Source organism: Larus michahellis, chromosome 4, assembly GCF_964199755.1.
Source record: "Larus michahellis chromosome 4, bLarMic1.1, whole genome shotgun sequence".
Classification (NCBI taxonomy): domain Eukaryota; kingdom Metazoa; phylum Chordata; class Aves; order Charadriiformes; family Laridae; genus Larus; species Larus michahellis.
This window is the reverse complement of record NC_133899.1, coordinates 44,648,055-44,670,196: the sequence shown is the minus strand read 5'-3', so window position 1 is coordinate 44,670,196 and position 22,142 is coordinate 44,648,055. Positions and strand designations below refer to the sequence as shown.

Here is a 22,142-nt window from a genome sequence, read left to right as displayed (position 1 = left end):
GTGTTTTGACCTTCTTAAGGAATTTCTGTTCATAATGGATCTGGGAAGAGGAGATGGAAGGAAAAGTAAACCAGTAGGTTCTCAGGAAAAAAAAACAACAAGCTTTTCTCTTCCATTTAACCTAAGCTATAGCCTACAGTGATGGTGTATTGCTGAAACAAAGAAAATAAATGCTGATAAAAAAATAATATCTTGGGTCTTTCACTAAAACTGCTCGATGGGATTTTATGATATGAGAAATGTCTTTTAATTGAAATGAGGGTGAGAAATGACCTAATGCAGTATTTGAAAGAAGTGCCTTGAAATGGCACTCTGAACTGCATATTATGAAATAAAACCATACTGAGCATAAGCAGAACTACATGGTAACTTTCCGTATAATGCTGCCTGTGAAACGCTCATATAGAAGATAAGATATACTGACTCTATCCAGTTAGAGATCTCTTTTTGGATCAAAAGTTTTTGAGAAAAATGAGGTTTAGACTGGTATTTGCCTGGTGTGTGCTATGTCTAGTATACATGGGTTGATTTTACTGGGAAATAATAAGGAACTAGATCTGTAAACCTGCAAATTACAGTAAGGAAAATATATTTCTGTAAAATTTAGGTGACAGGTTTTCAGGGTTTTTTTATGTTTGCTTGCTTGTTTGTTTTATTTTTAATTTCAGTCATATCTGAGTAATAATGATAGCATGACTTTTATTTGGTTTTTTTGCTTTCTCATATATAGGAATCTGTCATATATTCAGAAATTGCAGAATGTGCTTCAGCTTGTCTTTAATTCTGAGCACGCACTGCTGTAAGGGAGGCATAATACAATACTTTTTACAATATCACCCTACTACAAGGCTCAAATTCTGTTTCCAAGACATTTGTAGAATATAATAGCAATTCCTATAAACCTAGGATAATCTGATTGTAGGATGTTACTTATTTAAATAGCGTTTATCCATATATTTATGATAATAGGATAATTCTTTTTTACAGGAATTAGGTATGGACTAAGATTTTTAGCTGTTTGGGAGTTCTAAGTGTATACAAATAAATTCTGTGACAGATTGTTCAGTTGTTAATTAGTAAATATGAAGCTTATAAATATAAAATCTTTCTGGTTTAGCCACCTTTACTTTAATCAAATCTGATTAAAACTAAATATTGTCCTGTCTAGATAAATTAAATAAGCTGAATTTGTCAATGACAGTGTGGAAAATAGTTTCTGTTTCTGCATATATAAATAGTAATTATGATATGTCTTTTCCTTGTGTCCAGAAGTTGCCTGTCCTCTTTGTGGTAAGGGAATTTATCTATATTGCCTTTCCTAAGTGAATAGCATCAGTCACAGAGTACACGATGATGACTTAGGTCCAGGTATAAATTTGTACTGAAACCCAGTAATGACTCGTATCTTCAGTTCTTTCAGCGTAAGCCCCAGTGTAGACATTCATATTTCAGAATAAGTGCCATATTTTCTTTTAGTTTAAGCCAGCTATAAATGACTTAAATCAATGACTTAAAAATTACTTAAATCAATATAAGGCAGTGTTAAAGTTAGTAACTTTCACACAGAGGCTTAAAATATCAGTAGTTTATACATTGCAATTTCATGCAAACTGTATATATAAAACATCATTTTAAAAGCTTTACCACCAGCGAAAAGCTCCACTGCACTGTCCTGTTCCCCAGTCTGTCCCAAAGCCATAGCATCTCAAGCTGTTTATGTTCCATTTAGGAGCTGAAGGGACAGATTTCAACATGATGTGAGAAGGATTTCCTCTGAGAAAACCCTTTGTGCCTGGGAGAGAGCATTCTGAATCAGCTGGTGGTACTCCTTCCCATTTGTTTAGATCATGATGGGAAGGCTCTTCTGCTGCTGTTGTCCTTTGGAAGCAAATGCACCCCAGGCTGTAACTGAATATCCCCATAATCAAATATAGCAAATTTCACTCTGTCTTGTAATCTTTTACACCTGTGTAAGACAAGTATAAAATGGTCCTATTCTGATTTGCTTGCAGTATAGACTCGTATAGTATTCATTCTGCACAGGTGTTAATGACTCCACCAAATACGAGACAATAGGGAATAAATTGGAAAAAGGGTGGTTTATAGTAGTGAAAACAAACTACCGTTGTGTTGACATTATGTTTTATTTTATTAGGAATGGAGTGGTAGCCAAGATTTCATACAGGAGGGAGATTAAATTAACATTGAGAATGGAGAACAACCCCCTCGAAAGAAATCGAGTAGTTTAAAGCAATGACAGAATAAGAAAATGTCCTAAAAAAAGGTGCCTAAAGTTTGGCCTATACCCTACGCCATGGTAAAGAAATGGTTTATCAACCTGTCTGTAACTAATCAGTTTTACATGGCTGGAGACTCTATCTCTTAAAGCTATATAGTGGTTCATGCACGCAAGGCATTTTTGTGTGTGTGAATACAGGAATGTTGTTTAAGAAAGAAAAAAAAATCTTCATTTGAAACATTTTTTTAAATCTCATATTTGAGTGCTGAATGAACTTACTTCAATGAGTGTACAAGAAGTCTGTGTCAGAATTACAATATAGAAAACATTTAAATCTTTTTTCCCCCAGGCAGTAAGAGAAATACTTGTGCGCATTTTATGCCACGTTCTGCAACTCTCACTATGCCAACAAGATGCATGATTTATTAGCTTAGTAGGAACAATGGAGTGATTTCCATAAAAATCCCAAGCATAAATCCAACAAAGACTCCTACAATGTCATACTTCGACCTAATCTATTTTGGACTCTATTTTTTTTCAGCATAGAACCATCATAAAACAAGGAAATTGCCCTGCACAAGGTGCTGAAAATTTACATAATTTAGGAAATTCTGGATAACTGCATGAGCTTGCAGAATACATTTTGTTTCACAAGTACACAGACGTGCATAGCATTACGTAAGGGGAACAAAAATCCAAATAATTAAGTCTCAGTCACTGCTCATCAGGAAACAATACTACCATGGATTTTTTTTTTTTTAATTTGTCCATAAGGATTTTCCGTGTGAATTAATTTAACCTTGTTATTTCTGTGAGCGGTGATCAGGACTGTGAAAATAAGGTTATATTTAAATACAATGTGGTGATGGATGAGTACTTACTCAGTCATGTAGTCTTTCCTGTAGAAACAGTGGAAAGATGAGCTTATCAGATTGAGACATAACATTTATAAAGCAGAAAACAGAATGTAGTGACACGTTGGGTCAAACTACCAGAAAGCAGAGCCCAATCAGAATTCAAAATTAAAGGGTCAAAAAAATGAATTTAAAGTTTTGAGCCACTAGCCAGTAGTTGAAATACAGTAGAATTTCATAGGCGTTTTAACAAGAAAATATTGCACTACTGGTGGATCAAACTTCTTCAGTGGCCATTGTATTATAGGAACATGATCAGGAAATAGGATTCTGTGACATTAGAGGGAGCATGAGAAACAAACAAACTAAATGCTCACTTTAATAGCACTTCCTCAGAATATTACAGATGTCTTTGAAACCTGGCTTCAGGGAAGATAAGAGGCAATGGGCACAAATTGAAATACAGAAAATTCCATTTAAACCTAAGGAGAAAACTATTATGGTTTGGGTGGTCAAACACGGGAAGCTGGATTAGATGGTCTTTAGAGGTCCCTTCCAGCCTCAAAGATTCTGTCAGTGATTCCCAAATATAAAATGAAAATCGTTTAGTTATTAATTATATAATTAATTGTATTTATACTCTAGGCAGTTCCTCACTAGCAATTATAATGTATTTCTTGTTTAACTATAAAAATATTACTACTGTTACTACTTTTATTACAAAAACATCAGTGTCAGTTTGTTATTGCTGTTATATTCATTGTACAAATAGTTCTGTTTATAGTTTACAAGCAAAAAGGTGTATTTGGTTTGCATGGGAATGTTTTGGTAGCAGGGGGGCTACAGGGGTGGCTTTTGCTAGAAGCTTCCACTATGTCCAGTAGAGCCAGTGCCAGCTGGCTCTAAGATGGAACCGCACCTGGCCAAGGCCAAGCCCATCAGCGATGGTGGTAGTGCCTCTGTGATAACATATTTAAGAAGGGAGAAAAAAAACCTGTGCAAGACCAGCAGCAGTGAGAAGAGAGGAGTGAGCATATGTGAGAAATACAACAACTCTGTAGAAACCAAGGTCAGTGAAGAAGGAGGGGGAGGAGGTGCTCCAGGCGCCAGAGCAGAGATTCCCTTGCAGCCCATGGTGAAATCCATGGTGAAATCCATGGTGAAATCCATGGTGAAGCAGGTTGTCCCCCTGCAGCCCATGGATTTAAAGGTGGAGCAGATATCCACCTGCAGGGTAAAGGAGGTAGAGAAAATGGGGAGTGAAGTTGAGCCTGTGAAGTAGGGAGGAGTGGGAGGAAGGTGTTTTAAGATTTAGTTTTTATTTCTCATCATCCTACTCTGAGCTGATTGGTAATAAATGAAATTAATTTTCCCCAAGTTGAATCTGTTTTGTCTGTGATGGTAATTGGTGAATGACCTCTCCCTGTCCTTATCTCAACCTACGAGCCTTTCATTATATTTTCTCTCCCCTGTCTAGCTGAGGAGGGGGAGTGATAGAGAGGCTTTGGTGGGCACCTAGAGCCCAAGCAACGTCAACCCACCACAAAAGATAAAGTAAACTATATGATGAATTACTGTTCCCATTTTACAGATGGAAAACTTAGGCTGAAAGATGAAATCCATATGCTCAATGTTTATCTATGCATAACACCCATTACCACCCTTGCTGACATAGTTTAAATGTATGGCTGAACTAGAAACTGAACCTCAGTAGTCAGATTCCCAGTCTCTTCCATAACCATGCGCCATCCTTTCCCTGAACTGTGTTTGAAAGCAGAACAGGAATTGAATGATGATAGTAGCTACCAGTGTATACAGTGCATATGTGAGTGTGAACTCTGTTATTTTTGAAATACCTCAACTAACTTTCAGGAATGATTGTATTGGTAAAGCTGGATCATTATTTAATGCTAATTAATTCTGTTATATACTAAAAAAGACAAAAAAGTAAAGTTTTCAATCAAAGCAGTATCTTAACATTTTAATTCCAGGGACCAGTTATTTTGTAATTACTGAGTAATATTAACTGTCTTTGTCCAAAGAGGGAAAGTTTGTGATCTGGTTTGGAGACTAGAGTGCCATCTGATCCATTCCTGTACTGCTGCCAGAGGTAGTTCGTAACATCCTTGTGAAGGATAAAATCCTGATGGCAGGTAAAATATCTGAGGTTCATTTAAAATTCAGTAAAGTATTACTGTAAGATGAAATGTACCTCTTGTTCTCCTTTGGCAGTGTGGCTCTCATCATTTTAATGGTAACCTTAGGCCAAATTCCGATCTCCGTTCAGCACAGGAGTAAAATCACTTTCTACAGGGAAGTTCTTGGAATGATCCTGGTGATTAAGTTTTAGAACAGCAGTAGCCTCTGTAGCTTTCCCTTAGATATCAGTAAGTTAAACTGTGGTATAATCTGTGACTGTGAATGTGTCTGGTGCATTTTTGTCTCTTGTGTCTATTTTTGTCCCCTGATTATTCTCATTTGTTATGGAAGATGAATAATATATCAGTGGTGTAGGTGTTTGTATAAAGGATTTTTTCCCTGCTTTAAAGAATAACACTGTTAAACTTTAATATTATCTTCTCTATATATTATATTAATATATTTTTTCTCTAAAATTAAATATGTTTCTATTGCTATTTTTACATTCTATAAATTTGATGAAGAATATATTTACTTTTAATATCTGTGCCTAAATAGGAGTTATTTCTGATGGTGAGAAACTATTCAATACCTCCAGTTAAGTTTTAAATAATGGTTTCTTGCTTTTCTAGATCCTGTTTTTTTCTTCTATACATAGAAAGCAGTCAGCAGAGACAAGAAGCCGACAATAGAATAATTTAATTACAGTTAATTAACAAATCCACTAGATCACAATAAGTTAATAAAAGCAGGTAATAATATATCTTTGGTATAGAAAATCGCTGTTTGGAGGAAACATGACAGATGTGATCAAAGCATGCCTTGTATTTCCGTACTGCATATTAACTAGATACATCATTTTCAGTTATTCAGAAGTAATATATTGTCATGGTTTCGTCTGGGATGGAGTTAACTTTCCTGTTGGCAGCTTGTATAGTGCTGTGTTTTGAATTTTGGAGGAGAACTAATGTTTTTGGTTGTTGCTGGGCAGTCAAGGCCTTTTCTGCTGGGTGGTAGTGCACAAAAAATTCAGAGGAGACACAGCCAGGACAACTGACCCTAACTGACCAAGGGAATATTCCATGCCATGTGACATCATGCTCAGTATAAAAAGCTGGTGGAAGAAGAAGGAAGGGGGGGATATTTGGAGTTACGGTCTTCCCAAGTAAACATTACAAGTGATGGAGTCCTGCTTTCCTGGGAGATGGCTGAACACCTGCCTGCCAAAGGGAAATAGCAAATAAATTCCTTGTTTTGCTTTGCTTGCATGTGCGATTTTTGCTTTACTTATTAAAATGTCTTTATCTCAACCCACAAGTTTTCCCTATGCTTTTGTCCAATTCTTCTCCCCATTCCACTGGGGCCAGGGGAGAAGTGAGTGAGCGGCTGTGTGGTCCTAGTTGCTGGCTGGGGTTAAACCCTGACATAAATATAACTTATGAGATGTGATACACAATGGGTAGTGATATGCACCATTGTAATTTCTGAAATTCAAAGAGAATCTGCAAATATTACTTTATCTCAAATTAAGCTCAGTATTAGTTATAAAGGAATATTACCACATTTTTCTCCCTGAGTTTTCATTCACACATTGCCTTCAAACAGAGAAGCAATGAGCCTTCTGGAATTCAAGTAACTTATAGTAAGCATATTTTCTATGGAAGTGTTTGGGTTTTGGCATGAACGTGTCAGATAGCATACATCTGTGATCTTTTGATTAATTAGGGATCACCGTTATATTTACTACCAGATGTTTTTTACTTCAAAAGAGAAATTACATTTCTGGGTATTTGAACAGCTGCATCATGTGCAAAATTAACGTAGGTTAGTATAGTACACACCTGCCTCAGAATTTTGGTGTTCTTCAGTGGAATAACATGAACTAGTTTCAAATGAATAAAATATATAAGTGGCCATTAATGACTGTCACACATAGATAAAACCACAATGGAAGCAGACTGATAGAAAGGTTGTCCTAGGGGATAAAAAAAAAAAAATTAAAAAAAAAATTGTTCAGATGTGTAGTTAGTAGAGAATATTCATGTATGCCAGGGTGATACCTGGCTTTTAATTCATGTCGGGAGGTAGCTCTACGGTGTCAGAGACAGTTTCTGCACAATGAATACCCAAGTTCACAGGTGCTCCATAGCATTTTACATCTGTCATTGTTGAATGTACAGTTCCTGCCAAACACTATAAAATGCTATAAAGATTGAAAAACCCCCTATCCCACAACAAAATAGCTAGCAGTATTTCAATGTATGCAGTTCAGAGAAGGGTGATGATTTTTCTGTGTCATTGAGTCATAGTGTGAATTGTCACTATTGTATGTGGATATTTTGTCTGATAAATGGGATAATGGTTGTAGTATAGACTACCCACTCTGTGGTGTATCAAGAACAAGTTCCACATTATTATTAATATTATTGTTGATGAAGATAAGCATAACCAACTATAAACTCTAGTCAAAACCAGATGAATCCTCTTTTAGTTTCTATGTTTATAAATTTTATGTTGTAGATGATCTGCCTAATAAATTTTAAGTACTTGTACTTCAGAGGTGTTTCTATTTCATAGTTAATCATGAGATTTCTAAATAGGTTCATTATAAAGTACATTATAATCTGGTACTCTAGCAGCATGAGACCACACCACACCATAAAATGTTATCTTTTTTCCCCCCAACACACACAGGTTGCCGGAAAAAAGGAACGTGCAATGGAGATTGTTAATATGGAAATATCCTAAGAAATGGCATACCATTTGAGAAAATAAATATGCTACACTTTGGCATGAAGGATAATTAACTGTACCATGAATTAATGAAGACAGGTAAACTGAAAATGACTTTCCTTCTGTTCTTTCTTTCATTAATATTGTGTGTCTATATAGGTCTGCTATCTTCTTTCCAAACTTTATTCTTGGCTATTCATCTGTAACTTTTCATATAATCACGTGTGGTTGTGTAAGATTGATTGGTGATCAATTTTTAGGACAGATCTCAAACTCACTTTTAAATTGGTAGCTGTAGACTCTCCATTGGTAGCAGAAATAAATCATAGGAAATGGATTTGTTGGGACTCATCAGTCAGTGTTGTAGCCATGTTTGTTTGTGCTTAAAGCATATTCTGGATCTGAATGCCAGTTGCATCAATAATGAAGAAAACATTTGGAAAACTCTTGTATGGTCTCTTCTGCTTTCAGACTTTTGCAGCTTCATAGGGTAATTAAATGAATCCGAGGATGTATGCTGTTAGAACTCTAAGCTAAAGAGAGAAAACATTTAGCAACATAGAATGAGTTTTAAAAAGGCACAGCCTCCTTCCTTTTTATCATGTTAGTATCAGAAATATACTCTTAAATATAGTATGTCAGGGTAGTATGCTCAAGCATCCCCGTAGCAGACAGGACACTCTACTAGAGCTTGTAAATTGTGTGAAGTAACAGAATCACAGCAACTAACATCAAACACAGTCAAAGCAATAGATGACATTTTATTCTTAAGTTGATTATATTATCTAGGAAGCGTAAGTGTTATTCATTAATATTCAGAAAAGTCTGCATGCAGTCCAAGAGATGTGGGGGCAGCAAGCCTGGAGCCTTTTGTTAGAACATCAAAGTATGTTGATGCGAGCACAGTCTTTTATATTGTATTTGTACAGAGGAATACTGAATCATAAGAGAAATTTAAAGTATGGAAGATCTTTCAGTACTGTGGGTCTGATTTTTCACTACTTTGCATCTTTGTATGTATCTCTTGCATGATTGTGAAAAGTGAATTCTGATGGCTACCAGCACTGGAATGGGCCTTTTACATTTCACTTTTCAAATAATTAAATGGATTTTCAAACCCTTTGGTGTTGAAGAATTGGTTTTAATTATGTTTTTTCCTTGTACTAGAGTTTTCTGAGATTTTTTTCCTACATGTGAGTATGCTATTAAGTGAGAATTATTTTGAGTTTTGAGTTCCACAACCATCCTGGTCTTAGAAAAGCTTTCCAGCAAAAAACCTGACAAAAATAGAAAAAGTTATATTATTAGAACATCAGGGCGTTTTCAATTATCTCTTTCCCCCCCAAAGAAAAGCGATCTGTTTTAATCAAGGAAGAGCATTATTTTCTTCTAAGAATAATTTGTTTTCTTTTTGGTACTTTTCAAATGTATAGAAAATGATTTTATGGAAGCGCAGTTTTTAGTATGCCTTATAGTAGAATATTACCATATTCTGTTTTAAGACTATTAGAAATTAATGGGCAATGATGAATGTCGTGTTTTAGAGAATGCTGAGAGGTGCTTTATGAAAGTTTTTGGTGTGTTGATGCAATACAATTGGAGAACTTTCAAAGATGGTGATGAGCTAAATTTGAATAAATTTGCATTTGTTGGTATTAATTTAGAGGCAAATTGAAGAAAGATAGAAATCCTAAATGAATTTCTAAAACTAATAAACGTGAAAACATGATGGATGTAGACTTGTCTGATTTGATATTTACTCTTTCTTTCTCTTCCTCTTAGGAAAAAAGAGTTAAAACTACCTTTGTACTATAGGTATTTATTCTATTACTGCCACTTGTCTTTGAGAATTCCTATCTCCAATCTGTGTACCACCTATTGGGTGGAATTCTGCACATTTATTTATATATGTCTTACAGCTTCAGGGTTTGTTTTTTTTTTTTTTTTTTTGCATACTATTTACTGACAGGTCTTATCAAGAATTTTTTTGGCTAATATATAAAGTTCCTCAAATTGTATGTCTGGGTATAGATAATACCATTGTCAGTCTTAGACTCAGAGAAATATTTTTAAAAGTACATTTTAGGATTGCTTGCTTAAACTGTGGAAGGAAATTGTTGTGGACAAATTAACATTACCATTCCATAAATGTCTTCTTGAAATATATGCTTTTTACATTGGTTGAGGAAGGACAAATGGCATATATGATATTTATATCATCTAGCTACCCATACTGTTATCTTCTGAATAAAATAAGAAATTCCAGGCTTGTGTATGGGGTTTGCTTGGCAAGGTTTTGGTAGAGGAGGGGCTACAGGGGTGGCTTTTGCTAGAAGCTTCCACTATGTCCAGTAGAGCCAGTGCCAGCTGGCTCTAAGATGGAACCGCACCTGGCCAAGGCCAAGCCCATCAGCGATGGTGGTAGTGCCTCTGTGATAACATATTTAAGAAGGGAGAAAAAAAACCTGTGCAAGACCAGCAGCAGTGAGAAGAGAGGAGTGAGCATATGTGAGAAATACAACAACTCTGTAGAAACCAAGGTCAGTGAAGGAGGACGGGGAGGAGGTGCTCCAGGCGCCAGAGCAGAGATTCCCTTGCAGCCCATGGTGAAATCCATGGTGAAATCCATGGTGAAATCCATGGTGAAGCAGGTTGTCCCCCTGCAGCCCATGGATTTAAAGGTGGAGCAGATATCCACCTGCAGGGTAAAGGAGGTAGAGAAAATGGGGAGTGAAGTTGAGCCTGTGAAGTAGGGAGGAGTGGGAGGAAGGTGTTTTAAGATTTAGTTTTTATTTCTCATCATCCTACTCTGAGCTGATTGGTAATAAATGAAATTAATTTTCCCCAAGTTGAATCTGTTTTGTCTGTGATGGTAATTGGTGAATGACCTCTCCCTGTCCTTATCTCAACCTACGAGCCTTTCATTATATTTTCTCTCTAGCTGAGGAGGGGGAGTGATAGAGCAGCTTTGGTGGGCACCTTGAGTCCAGCCAAGGTCAACCCACTACAGCTTGTCATGATGATGTAGGGATGTATTACAGCAGTTCACCTTTTTTTTCCCCCTTCAGTTTAAATGGTAGGTTTGCAGGTTTTTCAGGATCGACAGAACTGTGTTATCTAATATTGGACATAAATTGGACAAAACCATAGCATTTAACGTAGTGTGCAATAAATGCACTTGTTATGGTTCTGCCATTTTTTTAATGCTTGGCTTAAATTTAAATAATATCATAGTGTTTAAACAAGTTTTGTTGTAATGGAAACAAAAAATGACAATTATGACAGTTTTTGATTGCAAAAAATATTCAGGTGCATTACCCATACTTTTGCAGTACGGACTTTTAACGATATCCCTTCATAAAGGCCTTAGCAACCAAAAGTAGCTTTATCTTCTTCAGCTGGTGTAACTTGAGAAAATGTAAGGTTAAAACTTGATAATCTTCAAATCTTTTGAACAGGAAGGGACTCGTATAAAATGCAGCTCCTTTCTGAAATTGTTGTCCCATCTAGAATTTACTCAATGGAGTAAACCTTTTCAAACATGTCTCAGAAAGCCCTTAAGCCGAGCTATAGCTTTCTCTTCCATCACTTAAGAAGATAAATTGATGCGCCTTAAGCATTTTTCTCTTATGTGTCACATTCCATATTGCATCTCAAAGTCTGGACAAATAACCTTTCTTGAGAGAAGAGAAGGCAAACATTTCAAATAATGCTTGTTATGAACCACCAACAGGTGATACGTCAATAGCATTTATTTTCAAAATTTCATACTCAGCTTGGGTTATGAGTTGGACTTGCTGAACCTGTGCCCTCTTAGACTTTGTCATCTGCATCAGCAAAATTTTCTTGGAGCTTTTCCCAAGGAGCACAATTGGAAACAATGCACTGTGAGAAAAGCAGATATTATGCTTACAGCTTCTGTAAGCTTTAAGTACAAAACATCAGTTGAAAATAATGGCTCAATACTTAATGACTTTGTAATCCAGGTAATATAGTCCTCAAAATCCACTGCAATAAAATAATGAAAAAGTATTATAGATAAGCTTTAACATGGCCCAGAGGGATCAGATTGGTCATGAATGTTCTATGCTTTGAAGACTGATGTTTGAAAAATCTTTGAAATGGTGGCCTTGCAATCATAAATCCATATATCCTGACCTTGGCAAACTGTCCTTCCTGCAAAAGGTTTTCTAACTGACCAATGAATTGTAAAAGACTTAGCAACAGCTTCTATTCTTAGGTAGGAAATATTAAAAAACTTCAATATTAGAATATTGGTACTCTTCAACTTCTCAGACTTAGAAGCTGAAAGAGACTAATTACTGTGGGGGTAATGGGAGAGGGGAAGAAGCAAAGGACAGAAGTCCAAATGTCAGAAGCGAAAAGCTAGAGCAAATATATTTAAAAATATTTGAAACCCTTTTGGATTAAGGAGTTTTTACGTGACCTTACGTGACATTCAAGAAGAACAGTTGTTATTCCAGAATGATGAAGAACTGGCTGAAAGCGCTCAGAGTTAGTCCTCAAGGAACTAATCTGCTGTCAATAGGTAAAGGTAGTTCAGCAGATAATTTAAACCGTTGCAGTCAGTAGCTGATGACAACTGCTTCTTACTGTTCAGCCACAGAAAGATGGAGCTGCTTTCTACTTGGGGACTAGCTCATTGCTTTTACTTGCACACTTCGCTGAAATGTTTGCTGGATTATGTTCTGAACTTGCACTTTCTTAGTAACACTTTGAAGTGCTTGATCCAAGCAAGTATTATAATATTTTACCCCGGTCCCTAAGATATCATTTATTTATGGTTTAAAGTTTCCCCCATGGGTTTTCTTCCTTTTCAGAGATGTCATTTGCCACTGAATCCATGTTTCTCAATATGGTTTGAAAAGCTCTAGAAAACTTGGCCTGTATTTGAATTGTAATGCAACCTGAAAGCAGAGGAGTTCTGATAGTGTTCCAAGGTTATTTGGATTTTGAACTTCGTATCACTTTTAAATAAAAAATGTGGCTATAAGAATTGTTTCTGGAAGATGACAGAAATGCCTCTCAGTATGTAAGAATGTGTTGGATTAAAGGGTGTCTTACAAATACTAAAATTATTTATTTTGGAAGAAAATAGAGTGACAGAAATTTTGTAAGCGTCAGTATTTTTCATCCATCTTATTTTATATATATAACCCTGATTCTATTTTTAATGTGCACTCAAAGAGGAGATTTTCACAAGTGAGAATCTGAGCACAATTCCATTTGAAATACATGAGAAACATTTTTCTTATTTCCCAGGGTGTCTTTGAAATATTTAGCATAAATCTGTGAGTATTGTGTCTTCCCTGAGGCATAGGATATTTATGGACAGCTCTACTTCCGATTCAAGGTGTGGACTGTCTTGCCTTGCTGTCTAAGCAAACAACTTTGTGACTCAAATGATGGTTTCTTTTCACTCTTCCTGCTGCCACCACAGGTTGCTTCCACATGAAGCTACATCATCATGTTGCTCATCTCCTACATTTTAAATTCCCTGTGTAAGGATATGACACTGTTATTACAGAAGAATGCTTTCATGTAGCATTTGCCAGGAAACAAATAACATTGCTTGGGAAAACTATCAGTACTGCTAAAGCTGCTGAATATACTGATATAAGTTAAGAACTTTTACAATTCTTAATAATACCCCATTTCTTTCATTTACAACTGTCTTACCACACTTTCAAAAAAACCACAAAAATGTTAGCCATGTGATTCAACATAGATGTGAGCTAGTCCCCATTTTGGAATGTAACACATTAAGTAGCAAAATAATCCCATGACTATAGTTTCTTTTATCTGTCTGCATATAGATGTTTTGGCATTTTAGATCCTTAATAAATCACTTGAAATGGATAACACTTTTTTTTCTCTTTTGACTGTTTATCTTTTTTATTTCTTCTTTCTTTTATTCCATAACGCTTCATATTTCCAACTTTACAAAACTATAGGATATCAAAATTTAGAGATTCATGAGTGAATATTTCCCACATCATGGGACAGAGGGTGAGGATTACTGAAATAAAATAAAGAATGTGAGGCTCTGCAGAGGCAGAAGTATAGACTGTGAAGATGAATTAATGAGCAAAGTGCAGGGGAGGAGTGAAGATCAAAGGTTTGTGATTAAGTGCATTATCATAGGAACATCACACAAAATCGTATATAATCAAGTGATTAGTTGCATGGCTGGAAAGGTCTTTTAAAAATATTATTTTTTACTGTCTTGATTCACATATATATGGCTTAATATGTGTTATTTAACAAAAATTAAGCACTCTGAAGTTAGTGATACCAGCAAGTCTCTGTATTTTATATAAGTGTGTGCTTAACTACGTTAGAAGTCTACATTTAATTCAAGAAAACTAGCAATTTACTGCAGAAATAAATGGTACATAATTTTAAGTAAATACTAGAAGTATGTGAAGAATTGTTTGAGCTGTATATGAGAACCCCCTGAGCAAGGCTGACATATGGCTGGTGATATCCTGTAGGGAAACGTACAGTTCAAGGAGGTAATAATAATCCTTCTTGGAAATAAAGGTCAGAAGTGATAGCAAATGCCAAGAAATCATCAGGGATTTTTTTAGAGCCTATTGGGTCAGAAAAACCTCAGTAGGCTCATGTATTTCCTTAAGTATAAGAAAGGTTTCAGTTTGGATTAGGGAATATGAGGGCTTGTGAGTGAAGTAGAGGAAGAACTTCTTCCTAGCTTGAGCCAATGGTTGCTTCTTCTAGGAGGGTATATTAGTTTCAGTAGGTTATGCTTTTGAGCCATTGACCTGATTTCCAGCACTGTTGATTTCAATAGAAGCTAAGGCACTAAGAATTTCAGGAGTTCAGTTCCTATATTTTCATATATGGATAATTAAAATATATTTCTGGAAATTTGTATTTTAAATAATCATATGTTTAACAATGTTCTGTGTTAACAAATGATTGATTGAACTGTCCAGTAACCAGAAGCTTACCTTTTTCCTTCTAGATTATCCTTTTCATTTCATATGAAGAATTATGAAAAGTAAATCTGTTTTTATTTTTTTTAAATGGTAGTGGTGATCACTCCAGGCTCTGAATGATGGATGTTCATATGGCAAAAGTTATTTTTATGAACAAGTTATCTCTAAGTACAACTGGCATGCACTTGGCTTTGAGGAGTATGTTCAGAAGGTAGGAATGGAAATAAAATCGTGTTGTTGATGCAACCAGATAAGTGTTAAGACAAGTAGTCAGAAGAAAGTATAGCAGAAGTTAGCATGACCATTAACTATTCTGTACATGGAGAAATACAGATTTTCAATTACCATCTTTGACAAACTAACATTTATTGACCTGTTAATTTATTTACTTCTCTATTGGTTTTGTAAATACAGGTATTAATTGATGTGTAGCCCATGCATTTATATAGAGAAATATGAGAATGCCCCTGTTCGTATTTATTGTATGCAGAGATTTCCAGAAAAAAACCTAACATTTTGAAGAATGCATGTGATAATAATGATGGCAAATTATTTGATTTGCCATACTCACTTTTATTTGGAATTCCATTACCGTATTCTGTCTCTCTGATAAACATCAGCTTGTCTGTGTTTGAAAATATTTACCCCTGCCTTGCCAATTATAATTCACTACTTTTGAAAATACACCTGTCTTGTTAGCATGAGGTTTCTTCTTGGGAGTTTTTTTTTTGTCTCCCAGACTAACCTTTATGCCTGCAATGAGTTCCTCACAAATGTCTTCAGAGCTGACTTTTTAAAAACTCTCTTTACAGTTTTTCTTTTTTATTGCACCTGTAGTAGTTTTCTATTGTGTGCAAACCAGTGGTTTACAGAGACCAACACTTCTCTAGATCAGTAGCCTCTTACACTTTGTCTGCCATATTGCTGTGTTCTTGTTCCTCAGCATTTCCATCCAGTTCATCTGTATTTGTAAAAAACTAGCACGATGCAGCTCATCTGCACCTGCACTGTGGGAACAACTTGTTACCATGGCTATCATCAGAATTAGTATCAGTATTATTATTCATTGTTTCTGATGGAGATTTTTGTATTTCTAATTTTTATATAAACTGCCTTAATTTGAGTAATTTGATGACTCCATGTTAGATAACCTTATCAATACTTTTCTTTCAAAATACAATCTGTCTATATAGTTTGTTTCTATTCCAGTATAGTTCATCCATCCATTCCGATGAGGCTTTATGATGCATTTTAGCATTATGGGAATCAGCATACATGAAAATTACAGGGCTTTTCCTAGACAAATAGATAACAGCAACAAATTAAATAACAAAATAACAAATTACTGAATTAAATTCAGTGAGTTCTGTATGTCTGTAAAAATACTAAACTTTATAGAAATATTTTATTATCCACTGATCTATTTGTCCTGTTTCTAGATGTAAGATTTTAATCCGCTACGCTTTTTATGTCTAAACAATCTGTCACTAGATTACTTGAGAAACCCTAAGAATGTAATTATCTGTTTCCTGCTACTATCAAAATACAGTGTTGTATTATACTTTGGTATTATTATTAATCTGGTTCCTTCTATTCCTTGCCAAATGAGAGTTACTTCTAACTCAGTATGGTTAGGATTCTGTATTAGCAATAGTTGATCGCATTAGAATAGTCTATGATTCTTTAGCAGTTGCATTAACATGAAATTCTCAGATGCTTTGTAGCCTTACAGATTTGGGCTGTAAGAAGTTTAGCTGTGTAAACAGGTGCATAGAAATAAATAGGAAAGCTAAAACCGTAATGTTTACTATAGTGCTTTTTCTGGAATACTGCCAATATGACTGGGAAGATCACTTATGAGATTATTCCAGCAATTATACAAGGCTATAGATGAAGTAAAGCACATACTTTATATAACTAAACAATAAAAAAGCAAAATAGCAAGAGGGACAGAAGAATGAGGGAAAGTCATTTAACTGTGGTTTTATCAAATGCAGCACTGTATTGTCGTGGGTTTGGCCAAATTGGCTAATGGCCAGTGACAGATGCTCTCCCCCCACCTCTCGCACACGGAGAGGAGGAGGAGAGATAAAGAAATTTACGAGTTTAGAAGGAACTAAGCTACTTTAATGAAATATTAATAATAAGATATAAAGGAAAATAATGAAATAGATACAGTATATACAAAACCACATTAAGCTCCCAGGATGATGTCACCAGCAGGCACTGGGGAAGTCCCAGACTGGACTCAGTGATGGGTGGGAACTGGATTCCACAGCTGGAGTCAGGAACACATGGATTAGGATCAAAGGCAGAGGAACAGACAGGTTCCTCCTCCAATGTCAGCTATTGAAGAAAGAGCCTGACCCTTTGATCCCTCAGCTTTTATACTGAGCATGGGGCAGATGGGATGGAATGCCCCTGTTGGTCAATTTTGGGTCACCTGTCCTGTCCACTCCTCCCTGCAGGTGGGACCCCTCTATGCTTTTCCATTTCCAACCCTCCATTAAATTAGCTGACCTTGGTTGTTATAGAAATAACTATAAGCAAAAGCCTCTCTGTTTACCATTCCTTGGCACTAATTGTAAACGTTGGTCTTATCACTCTAAGAATGAACCGTTTTCGGCACAACATGCTGTTAATTTCAGAGAGTTAGAAGAGGCCTAGCTGAGAAGTAAAATTACTGAACAGAAAGCTGGTTCTGTTTTACCTCAAACCAGGGCATGTATTCACTCACATTTGATGATATAGCATCCAGCTCCTTGTTCTCCTTGTCATCTGTCCTTCACACCAGATATATGTGATTTATGAAGAGAGTGTGGGGACTTGTTTCAACTCTTGATATTTGTTGGCAGATTCACAGAGAGCTGATAGAATCAGTAGACTTCTATTTTTGTTTGTTTGTTTTTAGGGGAAGACCCTTACTAGCAGCACTATATTCAGGTTGTACCCAATCAAACCAGGTCTGCTGATTTGCAAGGAACATCCTTGGAGCATTCTTTGTCCTCTGCTGCTTAACCTCATTAATCCATATAGCTTGAGACTGAGGCAGGGCAGGGAGGTAATTCTTTGACTATTCATAACTTGTTTCCCTGAAGTCTTTGAGGTTTTTGAGACCGGTTAAGGCATAGGCAGCTTAAGCTAAACTGGGAAAAGTAGGAAAAATGAAAAATAGGGTTTGACCAGAGGCATGTTAGTTCATTGTTGGAAGGGATTTTGTTGAATTAGCAGCATACTCTCTTCCAGTCGTGTTTCACTTCAGTAATTACTCAGGCAGATTAGACAAGCAAGCATCTTATGGCAATTCTCCGGGTGGAGCCAAGTCAGTATTCTTTATTATCTTTTCAGTACTATGAGAAAGTGCCTTCTCATTGAGTTAGAATGCCTTCAGTCCTCTAGTCTCCAGGCATACAAGGAAATAAGGACTGACTGTGAAACTGAGAGTAATTACTGTGGGGCTGTGTGCATGTGAGGCAGTTTTTTAATGTTAGCGCTCCTTACAGAGTAACAAGCAGGTATGATCATGAGGAAGAAAGGAATAGTTTCTGTCAGCTTTTGCATTTGCACGCTCTTATGCATTAGATATGTAAACATTGTGTAGATGTAAATAAAGGATTGGCTTTAAGGAACCCGTACGCTTAGCTTAATAAACAACTTGTACTTCCTAAATGCTTTTACATCTTTGCAAGTCACATAAATGCAAGATTCAAGACCATTACACTTCCCTAAATCTGTGGGGTTTGCCTTTTTTTTCTTCCTTTAATCATAAATGCAGGTCAGATCTCCTATCCAGGTCAAGTTTAGTCAAGTTTCACTGAAGTTCTATGCAATTCATTGACAGTGAAATGTTCCTATATTTAGAAAAAATAGGGAATCAGGCTGTTCAAAAGAAAAAGCCAAAGCATGAGAGCAAGAGAACAAAACTGCAAGTTTTGTCACGGTACAGACTGTGGTAATGGCTTTTAGATGTCATGCTCTCAAAGTGGATCCAAATGTAAAGAAGGGGGAAACAAGTGTTGCAGCATCTTGTCTGGGGCTGATCAGTCTGTCTGTTTCATTTGCCCAATGTGTCTTAAGTCCTATTCCCATTTCTGTCATTACAGAGAGTGCTTAGAAGGTTTCTTCTTCCCAGCTTCATGCTGCTGATGTATTTTTGACTTATTGTTCTTGCGTACAGATAAAGAAAAATGAATGATGATTTTAGAAACTTCTAGGTTCTCCACACAAGAAAAAGGAATTTCTTCCCTTTCTCCAAGGCTGCTTTGTAGAAAGATGGGACGGTGATCAGCTTTGAGAAGGATAATTGCTTTAATGCTACTTGATTTACAAAAGGTTTGCATCACATTAAAATTCTCATGTTGTTTACTGGGTTTTTTTGAAGAGTGTGGAGAGTAAACTGTGCAATACTTTTTTTTCTACCTTTAGCCTCCTTTGCCTTCAGAGATAAGGACGAGGAGCTTTCATGCAGCAGTCACGCTGCTCTGTTATTTTATTGTGGAAGATAGTGATAGCGTAAAACATGTTTTGAAAAACTCACTTATTCTATAGCAGGGATCACAAGTTTTCTGATCCTGTGGCCATCAGTACCAAACTCTTCATATGGCTGAGAGCTGTAAGATGTATACTGCATACCTCAGAAAACTAGCATTAGCAGAGTACTTAATAGATGGAGGATGATAACAGCTTCTTAGGGGTTCTAATTTCCCAATTAAGTGATGGGGCACAGCCCGGAGATGCAGCTGGACTCCTGAGCAACCCTGTGGTGTTAGCTTTGCAGCTCCTTCCGCAGAGATGTGTGTTGTTCAGCAGCACCCACACAACGGTAACTTTGCTGCCTCGGCAGTCTCTGAGGACAGGAGAAAAATAGTGGCTTTGATGGATTTAATGGCCCTCTGGAGAGGTACCTGTGCTTGCCAAAGAAGTGTAAAGGCAGCATGTGTGTAGCTTAAACCAGCTGTCTGACTTTTAGATAGATAAAGTCAGGTGAAATTAATCCCACTGCAGGTGACCCAAGTGAAATTCAGTACCCACTTCCATCTCAGTTTGTTCAGTGGAATCCTTCCTATTGCCTGCTCTGAGGGAAAAACACCATACAATTGGCATAGCCATACAGGAACAAATAAGAAGTTAAGGTGGCAGGTAACTCCAAATATTTTTTAAGGAATGTTATGAGAAGTTTTGAAAAACTAGAGGTGAATTTTCAGTTTCTGAAAGTACAGCTTTCCTGAAGTCAATGGAGTAGCATGGATTTAAGCCATAGGAAAATTTATACATTTTAAAAACTAAAATTATTTGTAATTAAAAATGTTGGCTTGACCATGGTTTCATTGCACAGATGGGATTGGCATCAAGTTTCCCAGGACACCTTTCCTTCAGCAAATGCACTGCAGGCCTGTTCTGATCTTACTGTGCCCGTTTAATCATTAATTTTTGCTTCTTTTGCCAAGAATAGTGCCAGTTTTAGTTTGACTGTTGACAGTGATTTTTCTGAACATCAGTCTGCTATGCACTGTGCTGAGATCCACCAAACTTATTTCAAATAACAAGTGAGAACATCCCCCCCTTTTACTCCTCCACACACTGCTCTTAATATAGGGATTGTATTCACATCAAAGCTGTCAGAAGGTTTCTGTGATCTCATTAGCTATACTTATTTCTACCTACAGATTAAATGAATCATCAACCGAAACAGCACTAACGACCAACTGGTAAGACTCACATGGCTATATGTATATCCGTGCTGAGAATAGATATCTTCTCAAGTCTATAGATCCAAGTTGTTAAATTTGCTAGCTTTGCAGACCTAAAAAGGGTTAAGTCTCATCTGAGATGAATTTAGTTCTGAAGTCTTTAACATGGAAACAAAATTGTTAAACCCTTTTAACAAGTAGTTTTATAATTTCATATAGCATATGAAAAAAACCCCCACCTTTATATTTATAGAACACTGAAGGAACTGAACTGAAAATATGTTTTAATGCTTGTGGAATTTTTTTCTTTGTTTTTATTTACATAGTTAAAATACAGAGTCATTTTATTTTATGGCAGTGTGAGGTAAATTAGATAGGTGGTACCCAATAGAAATTAGCCAAGTTGATTCAGCCAATTTAAATGCTTCTGAATATAAGTGTGTGCTGTAGGGGAGTGAAATCAGATTAAACGTCAACATGAACAGAGATTGGACATGGCTAGAAGCTAGGTGTTAAATAAATGATGTAGGGATATTTGTGATGGATGATAGCAGGTATAGGACCTGCATAGTGAAAAAGTAAAAGGATTCTCATGTCTAGCTATTGGTTAATCATACTATTTGAAGATAATTTTAGAAGGTAGTGGGAAGAGTGGCCACTGGAAACTAAATTTTGTAACAGCCAGCAGCCATTTCTGGAGGAGCTGGGCAATACAGAGCACATCTGTCAGCAAGTTGAGGCAGGTACCTCTCCGAAGGTTGAGGGCTCTCGTTCGCTCTTCAAGGATGAGAGAGAGAAATAAATCTAACAGAGAAAAGATGGAGAATTCAGAGCTGGTTAGTCAGATATGGAATTCTTTAATTCTGTATCATCTTTCTTTACAGTTAAGGGTAAAGATTTCTACAGACTTGAGAAAGTGAGATTTATTCTGATAAGGAATATAAAGTGAGAGAAAACATAAAACTCTATATCCTCTCTTTCTCATTCAGTGAAACATAGATACCTAGTCTAAAAGCATTCATTGTACAGAGGAGCTCCATGTGTCATTGACACACGCAGCTCCTCTGTGCCCGTGCAGAGCCAATCTAGTGGAACAAGTGAATGTCTGACCAATGAGAACAAATCTCACACAGTACACAAGCACACTCATATTTTAAAGCGCAGGAGAAACAGCTTTTCCTGGCATAGCTTTGACAGGAGTTTGTGTCTGTCTCATTTCCAGAAGCAAGAACAATAAATCTGAACTAGGATTAAGAATTCCAACCTACACAACTGAAACTTTGTATTTCCAGAACTCAATGCCTTATTTTTTGAGGGTTGTAAAATTCTTACAAATGGAGGAATTACATTTTTTGTAGATCGTCATGTATGCAGAATAATGTCCCTTGTGGTACTGTGAGGAATTTCCCAAACTATCAGTTTGTGGTCAAAGTACATAGCATCAAAATTGTATTTCCTAACAGTCTCTTGCAATCATTCAATCATGTCACCTTGTTATCAGATGTCA

At 36.3% G+C, this 22,142-nt stretch overlaps 1 protein-coding gene across 14 annotated transcripts in view; it reads left to right on the top strand.

Annotated features, from left to right (window-relative positions):
* LRRC4C (leucine rich repeat containing 4C) overlaps nucleotides 1-22,142 on the top strand; it is a 567,176-nt gene that overhangs the window by 318,787 nt on the left and 226,247 nt on the right. For 10 of the 14 annotated variants that reach the window (XM_074584296.1, XM_074584301.1, XM_074584304.1 and 7 more), the window contains one exon: nucleotides 7,927-8,064. The exons of the other annotated variants lie outside the window; for them this stretch is intronic. The gene's annotated coding sequence lies outside the window, so the exon portion shown is untranslated. The remainder of the gene's footprint in view (nucleotides 1-7,926; nucleotides 8,065-22,142) is intronic. 14 annotated transcript variants of the gene reach the window in all.